Consider the following 18,329-nt stretch of genomic DNA (forward strand, 5'->3'; position numbering starts at 1 on the left):
TTGGGGAAGTAAAATGTCCATCTGTTGGAACCTGACAGTGCCCAGCAGTTCCCTGGAAGCTGCCAAGGGATTAGAAAGGAAAAGGGTCTACAGTTTAACAATGCTTCCCACTACCCCCACAAACCAATGCTGCTTCCAGAAACTGCTGGGCACTACATGGCAAACCAGCTATAGGCTACTCCCAATTACCAACCACGAGAACATCTGGACTTTCCAGTAGGCCCACAGACATGGTAAGACATGGTAGCAAAGTGCTGGAGGAAACCATTTTCCATATACATTTTATTGAGCCTATGGCACTGAGAAACTAGGCCATGCATACTTGAGCACCGTCTATTGGCATGGGATTTATGAACCAACCGTTTACATCAGTGGTTCTCAGCCTTTTTAGGCTCCTGGCACCCTCCTGTAACTCCTGTGAAGCAAACGCCACCCCATTTCAATAATTATTTTATTTATTGCGGAGCTTAACTCCTGGCACAAGGGTGGGGAGCAGGGTAGGGAGTGGTGGAGCAAGCACTTAGCTCCTCACGGAGCAGCTGGGCGGGGGAATGATGAGCTTACCTCCTTACTAGGGACCAAGGCAGGTGCTTACCTCGTCACATCCTTGGCACCCTCCAAAGGACCTTGCCGCCAGGGCCAGATTAACCCTTTAGTGGACCCAAGGCAGACAAACTCACGGGCCCTGAACTGGTTGAGACCCCCACTTCCCCACCTCGGTGCTGCCACCTGTGGGGAGCATGGCTTAGAGCCGCCCTTAGGAAGCAGCCACGGCAGTGGCAAGGCCAACGGAGGGAGGGTAAGGGCAGGGAGGTAGACAGGGCCATTAGCGTAGTACCACCGCTGCAGAGGGAACTTGCCTATGCATTCATCTTGCCCTGCTTGCAACACCCCAGGGTGCTCATGAAACCCCTGTTGAGAACCATCAGCTGACAAGACAGAGCACTTCTGTAACAGTGGGGTTGTTCATAAAACCTCAGCTACTGGAGTCACAGCATTAGGCCAGAAAGTCAATTTTTGTTGGGGACAGAAGTGAATTTCTAACATTTATGCCCACGAAGCTTGAAAACCAGAACCCCAATGGCTCAAAAACCAGAAGAGTAATACATAAACAGAGAAGGGCTTTTATCATATGATTTAAACCCCCCCCACCTTACTGTAATTTGCAGAGGCCTTTCTTCAGGTTGGTCACCCCCCAGTTGCACCATAAGCTCTACATGTACTAAATAATAATCAGAGAAGGATCTAGCTCCCATTGGAGGCCTGCCAGGCCTTCAGTGCTACCATGTAAGGCCAGTCAGTGAGGCTAGCTAAATTGACCCTTGAGTCAAACAAAGATAAAATATTCCTGACTCTTGGAACAGAGGTTTATGCATTCATTGTACCCTCTCCCTGGCTAAACACCCCTCAGATTGACTCAGGCTGGCAGTAATCCCCTTGTGCGATTTGTATATTAGCCTTAAACACATGTTAGGCAAAAGACAAATATTTGGTGAACAAAACAATGTGAGGATAATCAACGTGATTAGGGAACGCTCACACAGAACAATGCCTCAGGTGAGCTGTCACTGCGCTTTGCCCAGCCATACCTCCACGTCGCGGTTGTTACACCTGTGACATTTTCCATTTCATTAATTTCTGTTTTGTAGCAGGAGCAACTTCAAAGGGTAATCTGTATCTCTTAGTGGATCTTCTGGCCTTCCAATTAAACGAGTGGGGAGTTGGGGTGGAGAAACAAAGCTCAGTCCTCACAGCAGGGATCTGCTGAACTCAACTGGGTAAGGACAATTACCCTGAGTCTCCTACACTCCTGCGGTTTTAATTGTTTTGTCACTGCCTTTGTCATTAGCGCTTTATGGAACTGGATCATGACAAATGATCTGTCATCTGCATGTAATAAATCAGAGAGTAAGGCCACCTCTTTAAGAGCTGTTATCTGATGTGGCCATTAACTTTCTCATCCCAAAGCCCTTTTTGTTGGGAAAGCAGTTTGACAGGTTCAACATCTGCTCACAAGCTCTCCTGCCCTGTTGGATTAGTTTGACAGGACAGGCTCACAGGAGGGACAGGAGCCCAGACCATACTATGCAAACCTAGCGTAAGGCTTGTTCTACGCTTAAACTTTTTAGCAACATGACTACCTGGTTCAGCACATGGGGAAAAACTGCAGCCATCGTGCCAGCAAAAACCCTGGTCTCGACACAATTATGCTGGTGAAAAAAATCCTCTTGCCGGTACGGCCAATTCAGGGAAACAGATTAAGCCATAGCAACAAAAGAGCTCCTTTTCCGGTATACACTGCCCGTACAGCAGGAGGGTTGCTCCATGTCGTTATATCTGTATAGCTAGACTGGCAAACTTTTATGCCCAGATAAACTGTATTGTTACATAGGCGCCGGTTCAACCAACAGTTGTTGGGCTCACAGTAGGCTAAAATTTTTTTGTTCTGAATGGTGATATTTGGCACGAGACTGTGACAGGACTCAGGAACTGCCGAACTGGATTGGATGCAAGGGGCCTACAGTTCAGGACTACATCTCTGACAGCTGCCAGACAGATGCTTTGGAGGAAGGTGCAGGGACCTGCAGCGGGCAATTTGTGGCATAACCCGCTCACCACGTAGATGTGACTTGGATCTTTAGTGTTTCAAGATCAGCATAAGCCAAAGAACCTTGCTTGCCTGTGTCCTTAGACCAACACGGCTATAACCAAAACCCCTTGGAAGATGCAGCTTTTTTATTTTCATTCATTGAGATAGCTGGGGGTATTCTTGATGCCAGTGCACGTGGTCGCAACAGAGCGGCCTCACTTTAAAAATCTAGGACGCCATACTGGTGTAACCGGAGACAGAATCTGACTCAAATATTGGCCGGCTTCTCAGCCACGATAAGGCTATGCAATTTAACAGAGCCCTGCCTATTTACACTAAGTGACAAGTTGCCCCACTGGCTCAGATAGACATCATCTGCTGATCTCTCTGCTGTGAGTTTGGGTTCTGCCAACACTGCACACATACCGATCAGTACTTATTATGGACTAGTGATATAGGTAAAGGATAGCATGCATGTATTTGCCTGGAACAGGCTCCTAGGAAATAGGGTGATTCCATGCAAAGCCTGTGGATTAACCAGCTATCTGTCAGGGCCTGGCAATGCTGTTAGGAAGGTATAAAAAAAATGAATTTAGCCGTAATTCACCATGATGAGGGTAATAATTTTAAAAAGTGACCATTTGCTCACCCGTCTAGCACACTGGCCCTGGCTGAATAAAGAATTAAACCACAGATGTAAATACATGTAGATGTTTCACCCTTTCTGATTCTCTCAGGGCTAAATTCAAAACCCAGTAAAGCCATTAAGAGCCCTTCCAATCAGTTGGCTTTGGAGGTGGCCCAGCCCTTCCACTATCTTTCTTTCCCCTGTCCCTGCAGTGCCATGAAAATGCAAGCCTGTTTCTCCTCACTTCCTTCCTCTGTGTAAAAAGTACCTAATAATCAGCCATCTGGCGTCCAAGATGCCTGGTGTATTAGGGCATTTCCTTTATCCTGAGGAGGCTCACGAGAGAAAAGATAAATGTGTTCTCGTCCCATCCCTACATTGTCTCGATTAGGGCCTGTCCATTTTTTCCTTTGTTTACATGGGTTTCTGTAGCAAGCCCTCAATGATGTGGCAGAGAAACTGCTCTAGAAATCATAGGTCTATCCACTCATGCTTGCAACATTTGCTGAATTGGATTTGTTACTGTTTTAATAGCAATGATAAGAATGCTAATAATTGTAATATCGGACAAGGAAAGATCGACAGGAAGAGATAAAGGAAGATATGGAAACCAGTCTACGCTGTGCATGATTGTGGTTTGGATTAATTCCATATTCAGTGTAGGGGCACAGCTGATAACATTGCTCGTAATGCCCCTCTACTGTCTGTCCTGAAAAAAACTCCTGCACACATGTTCCTTCCCTTGCAGACCGTGCGCCCAGGGCCACAAACCTGCATTTTATATTCATGTCTCTGCGGGGCGCACTGTCAGTATGCATACTATATAACACAGGGTCTACACATTGTATAGACCCTGTAGCAGACGGGCCACGTTTCTGTCTATGCTGGAATGGAGAGAATAGACGCATTAGCAAAAAGCACCAATTGGCCTGGGGCAAAAAAAAAAAGGAAAGAAAAGCTGTGACACCAAGCAACTGTCTTCACTTTCAGGTCCAAAGATGGAAGGTGCTGAATATTTCAAAATAACAGGGATAATTGTCCAGTGCTGATGGTGACACGGACAATTTCACCATACAACTCCTTATACTGGTATTTTACTTATGCCTCGTCCTCTTGGACACAAGTGGCTAAGAATCTCGACTTCCATTTCTTTTTTTAAATGAAAGGATGGAGATAGCCTTTTCACTGTGGCTACAGGGGACAGGACTAGGAGCAATGGCCTCAAATTGCAGCAAAGGAAATTTAGGTTGGAGATCAGGAGGAGTTTTGTGACTTTGAGGGTGGCCAAGTATTGGAATAGACTCTCTAAAGAAGTTGTGGGATCTCCCTGGAAAATGTCAAGAGCAGCTTAGACAGACACTTGGCTGGGATGGTTTCATCAGGGATGATTCAGCCTTGAGCAGGGGACTGGACTAGATAACCTCACAAGGTCTCTTCTAGGCCTACTTTCCTACAATCCTATGAACTAGGACCCCCATTTTGCTCATTTTTGGACTCTGATGACTTTAAAGTCATAATCATAAATTTTGGGAGGCCTGACTCATGATTTCTGGATGCTGGAGGTTGTCAGTACTGATCACTGGGAACTTTAATTGCTATTGGATAGTCTCCAACTAGGTGATGGACATGTTCACTTCGGGGCAGAAACAGTCACTAACAGCGGATATGGATACGCCAGGCTGAGAGGCAGAGCTCTGTGCTGCCACAACTAGGTTGCTTCTGCTACCTGAACCAAGTCTTTCAAAGCTGGCCAGGTTATCTTTGCACAGCCCTGCAATCCTATCTGTGACTGTACTGTAGACATACTTTATCGTGTGTTTGCACAATGAGGCTCTGACCTGATGGTGCTTCCAGTCATTCTTTTTAGAATTATAATTCGATTTATTAAAACATCATTTTTAAGGTTAAACAAAAATTAAAGCCACGTCCTAAAGAAAGCATGCAGGTCTTTTCTGTGCCTCATAAAGAAATAAGAAAGGACCTGACACTTACTGTTGTCCTTTGCAGGTCGCCTTTATGGGCATACGCTACTCGAATCCTCCCTGAGCTCTGCTTATAGACATGTTCAGACTCTAGATTATAACAGTCACTCCCCTTTGCATTTAAACCACTTACCACATCCACGAACTAACTGGCTAGCTGCAGGAATTGAAATGAGGACAAAAAGGAGGGAGGCATATTTTGGACTGGAAGTTTTGGGGATGTCTTGACTGTTTCATCAATGGAAGCACATTTGTTGCAAGCCCTGCAAAGGACAAGCCCCCACATCTGCAAAGACGTGTGTGTGTGTGTTTTTAAACTTTCCACGCTGTTTCCCATTGAGGATACCCACAGAATATGCACCAGCAGAAATCTTTGCCTGTGAGAGTAACAGTCTAAGTATCCCAAGTTCAACCCAAAAGACAGGGTTTTTAAAAACAGAAGTCTAAACCACAATTACAGAAATTATGATTATATTAGTGCAATTTTGATTAATGTTTCCACAAAGCTTTGAAGATATAAACTATATAAATGCTTTTAATTCTGCATATTAAGATGACTATTCTGGGAGTGTTAAATATAATATTCTTGTCTCGGCTGTTGCAAATAAACTCACATATTGAAGACAACAGAAGCAATTACAAATCATACCCATGAGAAGCCAGGGCTCAATCATTAGTCCCTCGGCTCTAAAAACTTGAATGTTACTGTTTATGCTAATCTTCTACTAATTAAGTGCATCACACATCCAGTTTCTGGGATGTTACTCAATTATGTACACAAAGAGCCCCTTAAAATGGTGCATCTTCTTTCTGTTTCAATTAGGATTGGCAAGCTGGTCAATTGACAGGTCAAATATAGTCAATTGGCTGCATATTTTTGATGGGTCAAAGTTTATAGCAATTTTACCAAAAAAGTTACTTTTTTGTAGTTTTCATGATAGAAATATGATTCTTACTGTTTTTGACATATTTCTTAACTGAACTTTTGTGCTTTTTTCTGTGTATTATTTGGACCTATTGGCAATTTTTGACAATTTTTGACCTTTACTGGTCAATTAACCAAACCCTATTTAACCTGTCAAATACGCAACCCCAGTTTGTAGGGAGAAGGGCTTAGCCTTGGGCAGTTGCTGGACGCTGCACAAATGCACATTAGCTCTGCAGGTAAGTGCTGGAGACAAGGTTGCAAATTGCAGCATGGCTGTAGTTAAATTTTATTTCTGCTTCTGGGTTTCCATCTGCCTCTGTCAGTCACTTTCCATTGCAGGGCTGTCAGCTCTCTTAATAATGCCATCTCTGGAAGCGGCTTGCCCAGAGATAGAGATGGAGAAGGCACAAATGCAGGCAGCAGTGGGAGCGGTGCCAGTGCTTTGAAATTCTGGCTCCCACCCCAAGACACCAAATAGGAAACTGTTGCATTCAGGGTGGGTGAAGGGAGCCTGTCATACAGGAAAGGACAAAGAAAACCAAAAATAACTCATTCAGTGCTTTCCTTCACATCTGAGCTCAGCTTCAAAGTATGCAAGATCCTGCAGCTCACAGACTTATACACCCTTGTGCAGTCAGAATCTGGCACCTGGCATCTGCCCTCAGTGCAACATTTTCCAGGGAGTTTAGCCAGCTGCACCCTGGGCCTGGAGTCAGCCGGAGAAATCACGTGGGCCTGCAGTTCATAACCATGCAGGATCCCTGCCTCAGTGCCAGTGGGGAATCTTCCCTAAATAAGGCCTGCAAGATTGGGTGAAAAGAGACACTTTGGAGCCAGCCTAATTTTAATGCGATTAAGAAAATTGCAAGTAAGGGACTGCATCCACTTGGATATCTTCCATTGATTTCGCTGAAGTATGTGCTTAGCTGCTGTCTTGAACGGGAGTGAATTCAAGCACGTGCTTTAGTGCTTTCCTGCATCAGGGCCCGGGAGGATAGTAAGCAGTTGTTTGCTTTCTGGGTCTGGCCAGAGTTGCACCATTCCAAGAAGATGGCAGCAGGAAACCTATTTGTCTTTGCCACTGAAACCTTCCCACCAAGTCCCCAGTGAAGGGTTATTTTCCTGGAGCCAAGCTTAGCTTATCTGACTTGTCACACAGGAGCTTGGTGCTAGTGCAGATTTCCTTCTTCTGTGGATGACACAATGCAGACCTCATTGTGGTGAAACCCTCCGTGTAACATGACTGTTGTCCCAGAATGGGAGAGGCAAAATCTTTCCTTCAGCTCAATCTTTCTCTCTTCTACACACACAACTTCTTGACAAATCTTGCAGCCTACGAGAGTTGCTCTCCATACCTATTGGCAGTCCAATGCCTGGCAGTTTGCAACGGCCTTTCAGCCAGTCATAGATGACAAGGATGCAAGTGGCATGGCATGTCGGTGAGACCAGATGTTTAGACGGAGGAAATAATGAACTCAAGAGGGACAGGGATGCAAAAAGCCTATTATTAGCAGCAACTTAGAAGTGAGGCCATTTTTTAGCCTAAATGAGGTAACGATAAGAGAATAATAATTTGGAAAATGACATTATTTTATGCTCTGGGCTTCCCAGTGCATCCCATCTTTCCTGTGTTTGCCTTGCTTGAGTGTTTGCTCTTCAAGACAGGGACTGTATATTACCTTGTTTGTCCGCAGGGTGAGTTCACATGATTTTCACAGAGCTATGTAGAGTCTAACAGGCCCATCTTTAGTGTCCTTGTCAGTAAGCATTCTCCAGGATAAAGAGATGATTCAGACCCATGAAAAGGCATCCCCCCCCACCCCTTGGCTATGGCTACACAGCAGGCTGGCTCTGGGATTAGAAGGCAGAATGTCCTAAATCCTAGACCTGAAATCAATGCATTAGACCATGTTATTAATTAATACCAATAGCGATAAATCTGCATGAGAGCCAAACTTTTCAAAGCTATTAAACATGAGCTGCCTTAGGGGAAAAAGCCCCATCTCTGCTCTCTGAATAGCAGGTTCTGCAAGACCTTGGATGCTCAGCTTGAAAATCTGCAACTGGATTTGGAAAAGAGAAGGCCAGCTCACTGTGACCGCAACTCTTCATTCCTCTGCATTTCTGGTACCATGAGTGAGTAGGATCATAACAGGTGGTATTTATCCAGCAGGAGCGCAAAAAGAGTCCTGAAGTTATTTAGGATAAAAGCATGCATTTTTTGCAGGGGGAAAAAATATGCACATCCAAAATGCACATGTATATGAACTTCTTGTTCCAAGAACTGGTCATGGAAAACAGTTTTGTACCTTCAAGTTAGGTTGAATCCAGCCCAGGTCAATAAAGACCAGTAGCAAATTAAACAAAAAGGCATATTATTAACCTTACCAGAGGTCTCCTCAATAGGTGTTAGGATTTTGTAGTGCATTACCTTTACTCAAGAGAGCTCTATATTTATTTCAAATCACAAGGTTATTTTCACCATTTCTAAAGGCAGGTACCTTACATGATGGACTAGAATCTAAATGACGCAAGATATCACCGTGGATCTGGAGGTCCTGCTGCAGTCTCTCATATGGGGCTTCTCGTCTTCACTGTAGCCGAGCACTGGCATGCTGTGCCAAACCCAACTCCCACTCACACATGAAAAACTCTAGCTTTAGGTGGGTGGTAACAAACCTGATCTCACTGGCCCAAGAAAAGCACATAGGTTAAGTCTGAATTTATTTTAAGCCATTCTCTAGCTCAGTGATTCTCAACCAGGGTGCCTTGAGAGCCTTTCAAAGGTGTCACGGGATGCCACACAATGTTAGTGCTGTTAGGTTTACAAACATGAATCACAAGATAAACCCAGCATTTTCAAATAGAAATCCAGGGTTCTGCTCTTTCTCAGATCTTTGAAAATAGAAAAATGGCTCGGTTATTTTTCTGTAGGCAAAAAACTGAGCAAAAACAAAGAGCTGGCATTTTCCAAGGGGTGCCTCAACTCTGTCTAGGGGTGCCTTGAGTCTAAAATCACTGCTCTAGCAAGCTGTTAATGCCTTTTTGCTGTGAGTCCTAGCTTTGGCAGACAGGAAGATCATTCCTGCTGAGTTCCACGCGGCCCTATCAGATCAGTGCAACGGGACGTGTCGTGCACCATCGGGCCTTGTCAGAAAGCTCCTGAGGGCACAGGAGGTGAGAAGCGATGAAGCTGAGCAAAGGGAAACAGAACCCCTGAGTGATTATAACAAAGCTGATTTGATTCAGTTCAGCTGGGACTTGCTCCTTACTGGTTAAAACTATTTTTATGGAGGAAAAGTGCTTTATTCTTACCCTTCTCAAGAAACAGAAACTGTGAGAAAGTTCATTGTGTGTACATGTGGTGACGCCCAGTTTATATGGGCCTCTGCTTGTCGGGAATCCTGGCTCTCATCACGCCTGCCGATAACAAAACCCCAGTGTCAGGAGGTAATACCAGCATATCCTCTCCACTGGGCCTGGCTCACAAAGCAGGCCGGAATTCAGCTCTGACTTCAGTGGAGTAACACCAGAAATGACTTGGGCTTTGAGCATCCAATCCTGTAACAACCATCTGCATATATTCTCTCCATTTCCTTCCTTGTTTTTATTCCTAACTCTGACTGCTGGCACCTCCTCTGAAGTCTACAAGTGACTCTCTCAGAGCTGCCAGCTCTTGTGATTTTGGGCCATTCACATTACATCTGTGCAGCAAATTCCTGTGTCAATGTTATGTAGAATATTTTAAAAAGTCAGCGACTGTGAGAAAGTCAATGGGTATATGGAACCAATCCTAAAGGCTGCTTTTTGTCCCAGATAGTTGGACAAACCAAGGGAATGTCTTGCCAAATAAGTTAATAATCTGTGCTGCATGGTGCTTCCATCATGCAAAAGGTGACAACTGTTCAGTGCAGTTTTTTATTTTATCCGTGCTTGGATGGATGCTACCCCTCCCTCTTTCCTTTCTGGAGCCAATTATGGTGGGAGGAAAGGGCACATTGTATTTCTTTCCCATGGGAAAGCTGAATTGCAAAAATTGAAGACTGCCTTAAACACAACAGATTCCAGGTGGTATATTTGTCCCCTGCTGCACTCAGAAGAGGCTATTATGCCTTGAAGGGACCACAGAGACTTTTGTTAGCCTTGTTTAGGCAAAATATCAAATGACTTTAGATCTGCATTGAGAGCAGGGAGCCTGATCTACAGCTTGCAGTTTACTGGGATTGCATGTTTCTGCTGTTATTTTTCCTTCCACTTAGTGCAGTCAAGGGTTTGGGGACAACCTCAAGGAGAGGCAAGATCTTCTCCATGCAGCAGATGAGGCACTTTGCTTAGGGCATGTGGGTTCAAATCTTGGCTCTCCCACCAATTTCCTTGAGTGAATAAGTTATTCCCTTTACCTTAGTTCCCTGCCTGGAAATTAAAGAAAATAGAGCTTCCTTCATCTGTCTTGACTATTTATAAGTTCTTTGTGCAAGGACTTCTTATGCGTCTGCACAGCACCTAGCACATCCTGACAAACCTAATAGGTGCCTATCCGCAGCTCTCAGATGCCTAAATAGCATGGAAAATCAGGCCCTAAGCAAAGTTGATGCAGTACACACCGAGGCACAGCAGAGTCTTTTTTCCCCGTGATGAATCAGTTTCCAAAGCCCGTTACAATTCTGTAAATCTCGACTAATTGCATCGTCTCATCTGGAGTCACTCTGAAGACATGCAGAGGTTAAGGAGAGGTCAGAATCTGGACCACAGAATCCAAACACACTCCATCGTTTCTGTGCTGCTCCTGGGATTCTGGTCAAAGAAGTTTAAAAAACCCCTCAAATTCCAAGCACCTGTGACCTGTTTCTCCTCGAGTTTGAGTTTTGATCCCGATGGGCTTTGCATCTTTTCTGAATTGTGCATTCCAACAAAGCTCACTCAGCACAGCTCAGAGACAGCACTTTTATTTTATTTTTTAAGTTGATGCTAAAGCAAATCATCTTTCAAATGGAAAATAACCAAATCAACAACAGCAAAAATAAAAATGCAAAGAAAAAAAAAATCACACCTTCCCACTCAGAGTTTTCACCTTATAAAAGGCAGCAGAGGTATCAGAGTCTGCTTGAAGCACCCTCAGGACTTTGCTCTTGTTTTTATGTGAAAGATGCTCAGATATGACAGTGACAGGAGTGACTATGAAACCCCAAGATAAGGAGACAGGCAGAAAGACAGAAAACCACATCTGCTGTTTCCCCAGTTCCTCTTAAAAATCTCTTCAAAGGGGACTGGATTTTTTTTTTTTTTTTTTAGATTAACTGGAAAATTAGCAAATATCCCTCCCTTCTTTTCACCCTGCTTCTGCTGCATCTCAAACTCAGGCAGGTTTCCCACTGCCTGGGGGTATGCAACAGAAGTTTTGCTTAGACGACTGGCACTGACTCATCTGGACAGCAGCAAAAACTGGAGCTGCAAATAAGAATCTGTTTTAGTCTCTCTCTTCCACATACGCCCAGAGCCTGCAGTGGTAGAAATGTTTAGAATATCATCATGGAGCGTTGCCTGCAGGTCTACGCTGAGCAGATACGGCCATCTGTAAAGAATTCGCATTTCAGGACACATTGGTTTCAATATGTCTGAAAAGCACCGCTAGTCAGCAGGAATAAGACTCAGTCTGTTACAGTAAATGCCTGGGTACCTTCATACCATTGAGTATTTTGATGCTGCAAGCTCCCTCTCCTCTGACACGGTGTTTTAATTATTGGCTTCATGGAAGGTCAACTTTTCCTAGAGAAACAAACAGGTGGTTTTATACAGCACAGCAACAGAAGGGGAACTGGGAATAGATTGTGATAAGAAACATAATGTGTCTTCAGTATTTGTAATTCTCATAGGATGGTCAGAATATCCCAGGCTGGATCACCAGCAGGGCTAAGTACAGACAGACAAAAAGCCCAAGGCCAAATCGATTCAGTCTTTGCAGATTAGTCTAAACTGCAGACATTAAACTTAGAAACAACTGGACAGACATTCACTTTTGATTCAGGAAATGCAGTCACATGGCTGCAGTGGCTCAAGCCAGAAGCGAGGGAGTGCTAGAGCATGGCTCTCTCACACCTAGCCAGCATGGGCTGTGTGTTTGCTTCCTCTTCCTGCTGCCCACCTCCAGGTCTCTGGGATTTGCAGTCCACAGTCACAGCAGGAGGACTCTGCAGGATTACTCATCACTTCCTCTTCCTGCTTCCAAATGCCTCTGGGATTTGTAGTCCACAGTCACAGCCAGGAGTAAGTTTTTAGCAGGGCAGGGCAGCTCTGTACTTGGGGGAAAGGAAGTTTAACTCCCCCCACCCTGGCTCCTGGCCCCTAGGCCCCAGTCCCCAGCCAGGGTTTGCCTGGGGGGAGGGGCAGTCCCTGCCTCCCCCCAACTCCTCTCTGCTGGAACAGGCAGCACAGCCCAGCCCAGCCCAGGGCTGAAAAGCATGCTTGGAGACTGTAATTTAACTTGAACCAGGAAGGGGTCTGGACCAGAAGTGTCATAAATGGGTTTGACCCAAATCAGTTAAGTCTGGTAGTATATTCAACCAGGTTTATCTTAAACCAGTTTCAGCCATGTTGAAAGCAGCTTATGTGCACTGGATATGTGTTCTGTTACAGGTTTAAACCAGTTTCTGATCACTTAAACCAGTTTGTGTAACTTCTGTCCCTAGCCCAGATCAGATCCCATGTTGTTAGGATATGTATTATAGTAGGGTCTAGAGGTCTTAGGTGCAACTCAGTCTTCGCTGTGCCAGGTGCTGTACAAACACAATTCGTATCCCAAAGAACTAATCACCATAGTAAGCAACACAGTAACAGAGATGTGAAGTGGGATATCGAACAACAGCACCACAGGCCACTGGCAAACAGGCACTCACATCACGAGAGTGCTAGCACACTGTCCACTGCACTGGACCACTGTGCCTGCCCACTTGTCACACACAGCTCTCAAAGCATGTCATGAAAGTAAGTACCATTTGCGTGGATAGGGAAACTTCTGCACAAAAAGCCTGAGTGACTTGTACTCATCTTCAGGCAAGCAATGGCAATGAACCAGGGGTCAAGCTGGAAATGATCTAGGTGTCTTTAATCCATTTTCCACCCTGTTTGTTGAACCAAAATACGCTAGCTCTCAGATACAGCAATTTGCACCTATTACAAAATCCAGTCACTTGAGAGAGATGGAAGCGCATCCCAGGGTGGTCTTCTCCCCACCTCAAAAACAAGGAATTAAAGGTGAAAAAAGCTGGTTGTGAGACAGCAGGGCAGCTGGGAATAGCACCTCAGAGCCTTGATTTCCCATAATTACTGTTGCTTGCTTTATAGAAGCAGCAGCAGCAGCAGGCCTCAGCCAAGATCAAAATCCCCACAGCGCTGGCTAATACTGGCAGTATTCAGCTGACGGAAGACTGTCATGAGACAGAAATGCAAGACAGCAAGAGGAGAGTTCAGGAAACAGAAAATATGCACATGTGACTTTGTCCATTACATATGAGCAAGTGAATCGACTGTGTGGGAGAGCTGTGGTAATGTACTGTGTTATATTTCTGGCAGAACATCAGCCAGGTTCCTGTTTTCTGTGTACTCTATTTTGATATGTCTAAGGCCGCATCTGAAGTTGAACCACTTTACTCTCCAGCATCTCAAGGCATCTCTGGCAAGGCTAAGGATGTCATCTTCCCACTCTGCTCGGCCTTGATGAGACCGCAGCTGGAGCTCTGCATCCAGCTCCGGGCTCCGCACTTCAGGAAGGATGTGGAGAAGCTCGAGAGAGTCCAAAGAAGGGCAGGCACGTGATTAGAGGCCCAGAGAGCAGGTCATATGAGGAGAAGCTGGAAGGCTTGGGACTGTTCAGCCTGGAGAGAAGAGAAGACTCAGAGAGGATTTGGTGGCAGCCTGTAAGTATATTAGGGGCATACATCAGGGCTTGGGGGAGAATGTGTTCACCAAAATGGACACAAACTGATTGAAGATGGCTTCAGACTGGACATAAGGAAAAACTTCTTTACAAGTCGAGTGCTGAGGTTTTGGAACAAGCTCCGCCCAGAGGTGGTGCAGTCACCTGCCCTGGCCATCTTCAAATAGCATCTTGATGCCCACCTTGGGCAGTTTTTCCTGCCTAAGTGCAGCAGGGTTTGACCCGATGATCTGTAAGATCCCTTCCAGCACCTAACCATGAAACTACAGCTGCGGCTAAAGAAATACACTTGCCACCTCACCCCAGCACGGACCCAGTTACCCCACTGCAAAGGTGCTTATTCAGAGATAACTTACTCCTGTACAACACTGTATAGACCAGGCTTAATTCATCTGTCTTCAGCACAGGCTGTTGCCATCCTGAGAGACAGAGAGATAAGGCAGCACATCAGAGATGCAGAAATCATGCTGTCAGGGAGACTTACCTTTTGCTCTTGTTTTGCTGCTTCTCAATCTCACAGGAGGCATTCCTGCTGAGAGCATATGGTAGACACTTGCAGAACAGTGGAAAAGCATCATACTTGGCAAGCTCGTTGCAACCTACTTCTACTACAGGGTGTATTTATATTTAACTGTTTCTTTCTATTAGCAGCTTCAGGGATACATAAGCTGTTGACTGGAGAGTGTGGAGATCAAAAAGGTACCACAATGAGAAGTAGCAGGCACACTAGAAAGTATGTAAGCACATAGACTGCCTTTCCAAGGGCAACAGTGATCGCATTGTCTCTGTCCGTTTCTCCGGATTAAACCACACTTACCAGTACACATTAAATAGGACTTTTTTTTGGAGAGGAGGTTGGGAGGAAGGGATAATCGTGACCTTACTGTGCTGCAGCAAGGGCATCACCTGAATGATCCATCACTTGCAGTTCACTTTCTCCCCAGTGATTTTTTTTTTTCAAAACTTTTTGTAGATCAACACGCTCTGCTGAATCCGATTTGACACACTGCAGGCAGAAAAATACACAGATGGGTCGGACACTTCCCATAACACCCACATGGAAAAAGCATTGGAAACAAAAATCCCAGGGTGTGGAACCCAGCATGCAGATACCTGTGGAAAACAAAAAGCTCAGCAGTGGTAAGAATTAAGGGCTCAGATGTTTGCAAAACCAGCTGTAGCCAATTAGCTTTAATGCCCAATTAAACTGCCAGGCTAAGCAGTGATACCGGGAAAGCAGATGTGTGGTATGGTTCTAGTTTGTGTTATACCTACCTCAGGTCAAGATGGGAATCAGCTCCATTAGGTGCAGCAGCAAGGATGCTTATGGTGTAGGAGGACTCCTCAATAGTTAGTGATATTTTAAGGACAGGATTCCCTCCCAGAGTCTGTTTTAAAGAGGTAGAGGGGTGGGGAAAGCGGGCATACTTAGCTTTGGGCATTAATGCTTTGCTGATAAGAATAGTTAAAAGGCAGCCCTGTCTAGCTGACAGGGCATGGGGGCTAGTCTCAACTCTGCTGTTGGCTTGATGTGTAGCTCTGGGCAAATCCCATGGGTAATCCTTTCTGATTTCATGCTTACCCATCTCCTCCTTCCTGCACAGGGTTTTTGGAAAGATTGATTAGTTCATCCTTATAAATTTGTTGTGACGATTTGTATTATGGGCACTTTGAGAGAGGCCTCCTTGTGCCAGGCCCTACATGAATGCAGAGTACAAAATAGTCCCTGCGCCAAAGAGATTAAAATTGCAAGGGTTTGGGAGAGGAAGCAGAAGCCAAGTGAGCTTCCTAACGCTACACAGCAGCTCTTCTGGCTGGGACAAGACAGTAGCTCTCTGGTCTATCAGTCCTCTGTCCTCACCACCATGCTGCCAGTGCTTTGAAATGGGAACTGATATTCAAACTTGTCAATATCCAAGCTTTTTGCATTGGATGTATTGGACTCATACAGTCCTTACTTAAGCATGTGCAACCATGTATGATAATCCTCTGATTCCATATGCTAGACAATGGGATATCAACAGGGAGTGTAATCAGTGGAGTAAAGCAGAGCTCCTGGGCATAAAGTAGACAGCTTTTATCCTAGGAGCACTTATAATTGTTAATCACGGGTGGATTTTTCTCAGTAAAGGTACAGCCTAGTCCAGCAATGTGTTATTGGACTCAGAACATGAACTGATGGGAGCAATTCCCTGAGCTGTGCTATGCTAGAGTTTGTATGAGATGGTAAGACTAGTCCCTGCTGGCTACCCACAAACAAGTCTTGTAGCAGTAATTCATACGTAGGCATGATAGACCAATTCTTATGTGTTTTAAACTGATTCAACAAATAAACAGTGAAGAAGCAAATAGGCAGATAACCCACCCTTTAAACCTGGGCAATAGCACATACAGTAAAGGCAAAACTGTCTGTCTCCAGTCTGTCATCATGACATTGCAACAACACTCCTTGGCACGTGACAAGTGTTTTCCAAACCACCCACGAACACCTTGGCAAGGCAGGTAAGTAAATATTAGCTGCTTTTTAGAAAGCAGGGAGGTAATGAGGTTCAATGACATGCCTAAGGCTGAAGAGCAGAGGATTAGAAGTCAAGAGTTCCTGGCTCATGCTTGTGTTTCTTGCTAAAACCTTCCCCCCCCCCCATGCATTTTTTTTCCACTCCTGTCATTGACATCAAATCCCTGGTACTCTCATTAAATGCTAATGCCTTTATTTATTTCTTTACATGTGTACAAATCCAAGGGTGCCTGGTATCTTGGCTTGGGTCCAATGTCACTGTCCCAAGATAGCCAGGGAGTGAAAGGAGCTGTCTTTGATTTTTTTATTTTTTTTTTCATCTACAGATCTGACTCATAGTTTCCACAACAGAGACTGGTCTATTGATATGCACCAGTAACAGCCATCTGTCACCCCCATGGCCAGGCTAGGGACAGACATTCAAAAAACCTGAGCCTGAACTGATTCAGTCTTTGCCGGTTAGTCTAAGCTGGCTAGGCTAAACCAGTTTGTAACTGTCCAGACATGCAGGCACATGCTTGCAGTGGCTCAGGCTAGAAACTGGGGGGTGAGCGTGTCTTCTGAAGTCTATAGAAAGGCTCCAGTTGACTTGACTCTACCATGTTTGCTTTGCTTTCCAAAGGACATCTAAGCACTAAACTTAACCCACTCTCCCCACAAAGTATGCAAAGCGTTATCTAGTAAGTCAGAAGGAGATACAGATGCATCCGCTTTACTAGAAGCAAGAAAATGAAGCCATTATTGTGACAACAACTGGGTTGTTTTATAGGGCTGGCCGTTTGCACCCCCGGCCTCGTTACCTGAAGGAACAGATGCTTGTCAATGGGTGGGAAAAATGGGCTGGAGAGTAATTGTCAGTAAGGCATCTGAGGTGCGCGTCCCAGGAATCTTTCCTAGGTGGATTGACTTGCTTTCTCGCACATTAAGATGCATAGTTAGCGAGATTAGCCAAGGACTCAAATACTTCTGCTGTGACCTAGGGAAATGGAGAGCAGACAAAATGCCATCCTCCTTTCCAAGCTCTGAAACCCCCACGCAGAAACAAAAGGGCTTGCCTACATGAGGCAGTTTTGCTGATTGAACTATACTGATACAGCTAATGCAGCAAAACACCATTCACATTGGTATGAAAGTATTTTATTCATATCAGCAAGTCTTTCTTTGACATACTTTAATTCCGAAAGCAAATGAGGTTTGCTAATATAAGGTACCTTTACATGGGTGTAAGTGTTTTCATACAGCTTCTACCTCCAGTGGTAATATAACTTATATAGCTGGTATAACTTTTTCACGCGAACCATTTCAAAAAATACCTAATTGACTTAGTCATAGTCTACTCTTTAAAGTGTTACCGTCATATCTGTTTGTCAGAATGGCAAAAAAATCACACCCTCAACTGTCAAAGCTATACCACCGTAAGTGCTAGTTTCAGTATTGTTATACTGACAGAAAAAGTGTCCTTTATTTGGTATAGCTCTTTCTGTTTGGGGACTCTGTACCAGCTGCACTGAAAACGAACCATATAGAAAGCTGACAGAGTGTCCACATGCGGTTTTCGTCAGGTTTAATGTCAGCCTTTGGTTAATTTGGATTAATTTTCCTGAGAGTCCTTGTGCAGATAAAACCCAAAGTCTTAGTTTCAAACTGACTCAGGGCACGTCTACGGTACTTCTGTGCTGCACGCAGAGGCACTTCCACAGTGCACATCCCACCCGCTTGCTCCTGCCCTGTAACATCGCTACATTAGAGC

General features: G+C 44.8%; 1 long non-coding RNA gene across 3 annotated transcripts in view; it reads left to right on the forward strand.

Annotated features, from left to right (window-relative positions):
* Positions 1 to 18,329, forward strand: part of LOC149854187 (uncharacterized) — a 180,808-nt gene that overhangs the window by 106,831 nt on the left and 55,648 nt on the right. For all 3 annotated transcript variants that reach the window (XR_016438828.1, XR_016438830.1, XR_016438829.1), the window contains 2 exons: positions 13,470 to 14,041; positions 15,035 to 15,201. This is a non-coding gene — a long non-coding RNA (uncharacterized LOC149854187). The remainder of the gene's footprint in view (positions 1 to 13,469; positions 14,042 to 15,034; positions 15,202 to 18,329) is intronic.

This window comes from Crocodylus siamensis, chromosome 13 (genome assembly GCF_052110815.1).
Source record: "Crocodylus siamensis isolate JL-2025a chromosome 13, ASM5211081v1, whole genome shotgun sequence".
NCBI classification, from domain to species: Eukaryota; Metazoa; Chordata; order Crocodylia; family Crocodylidae; genus Crocodylus; species Crocodylus siamensis.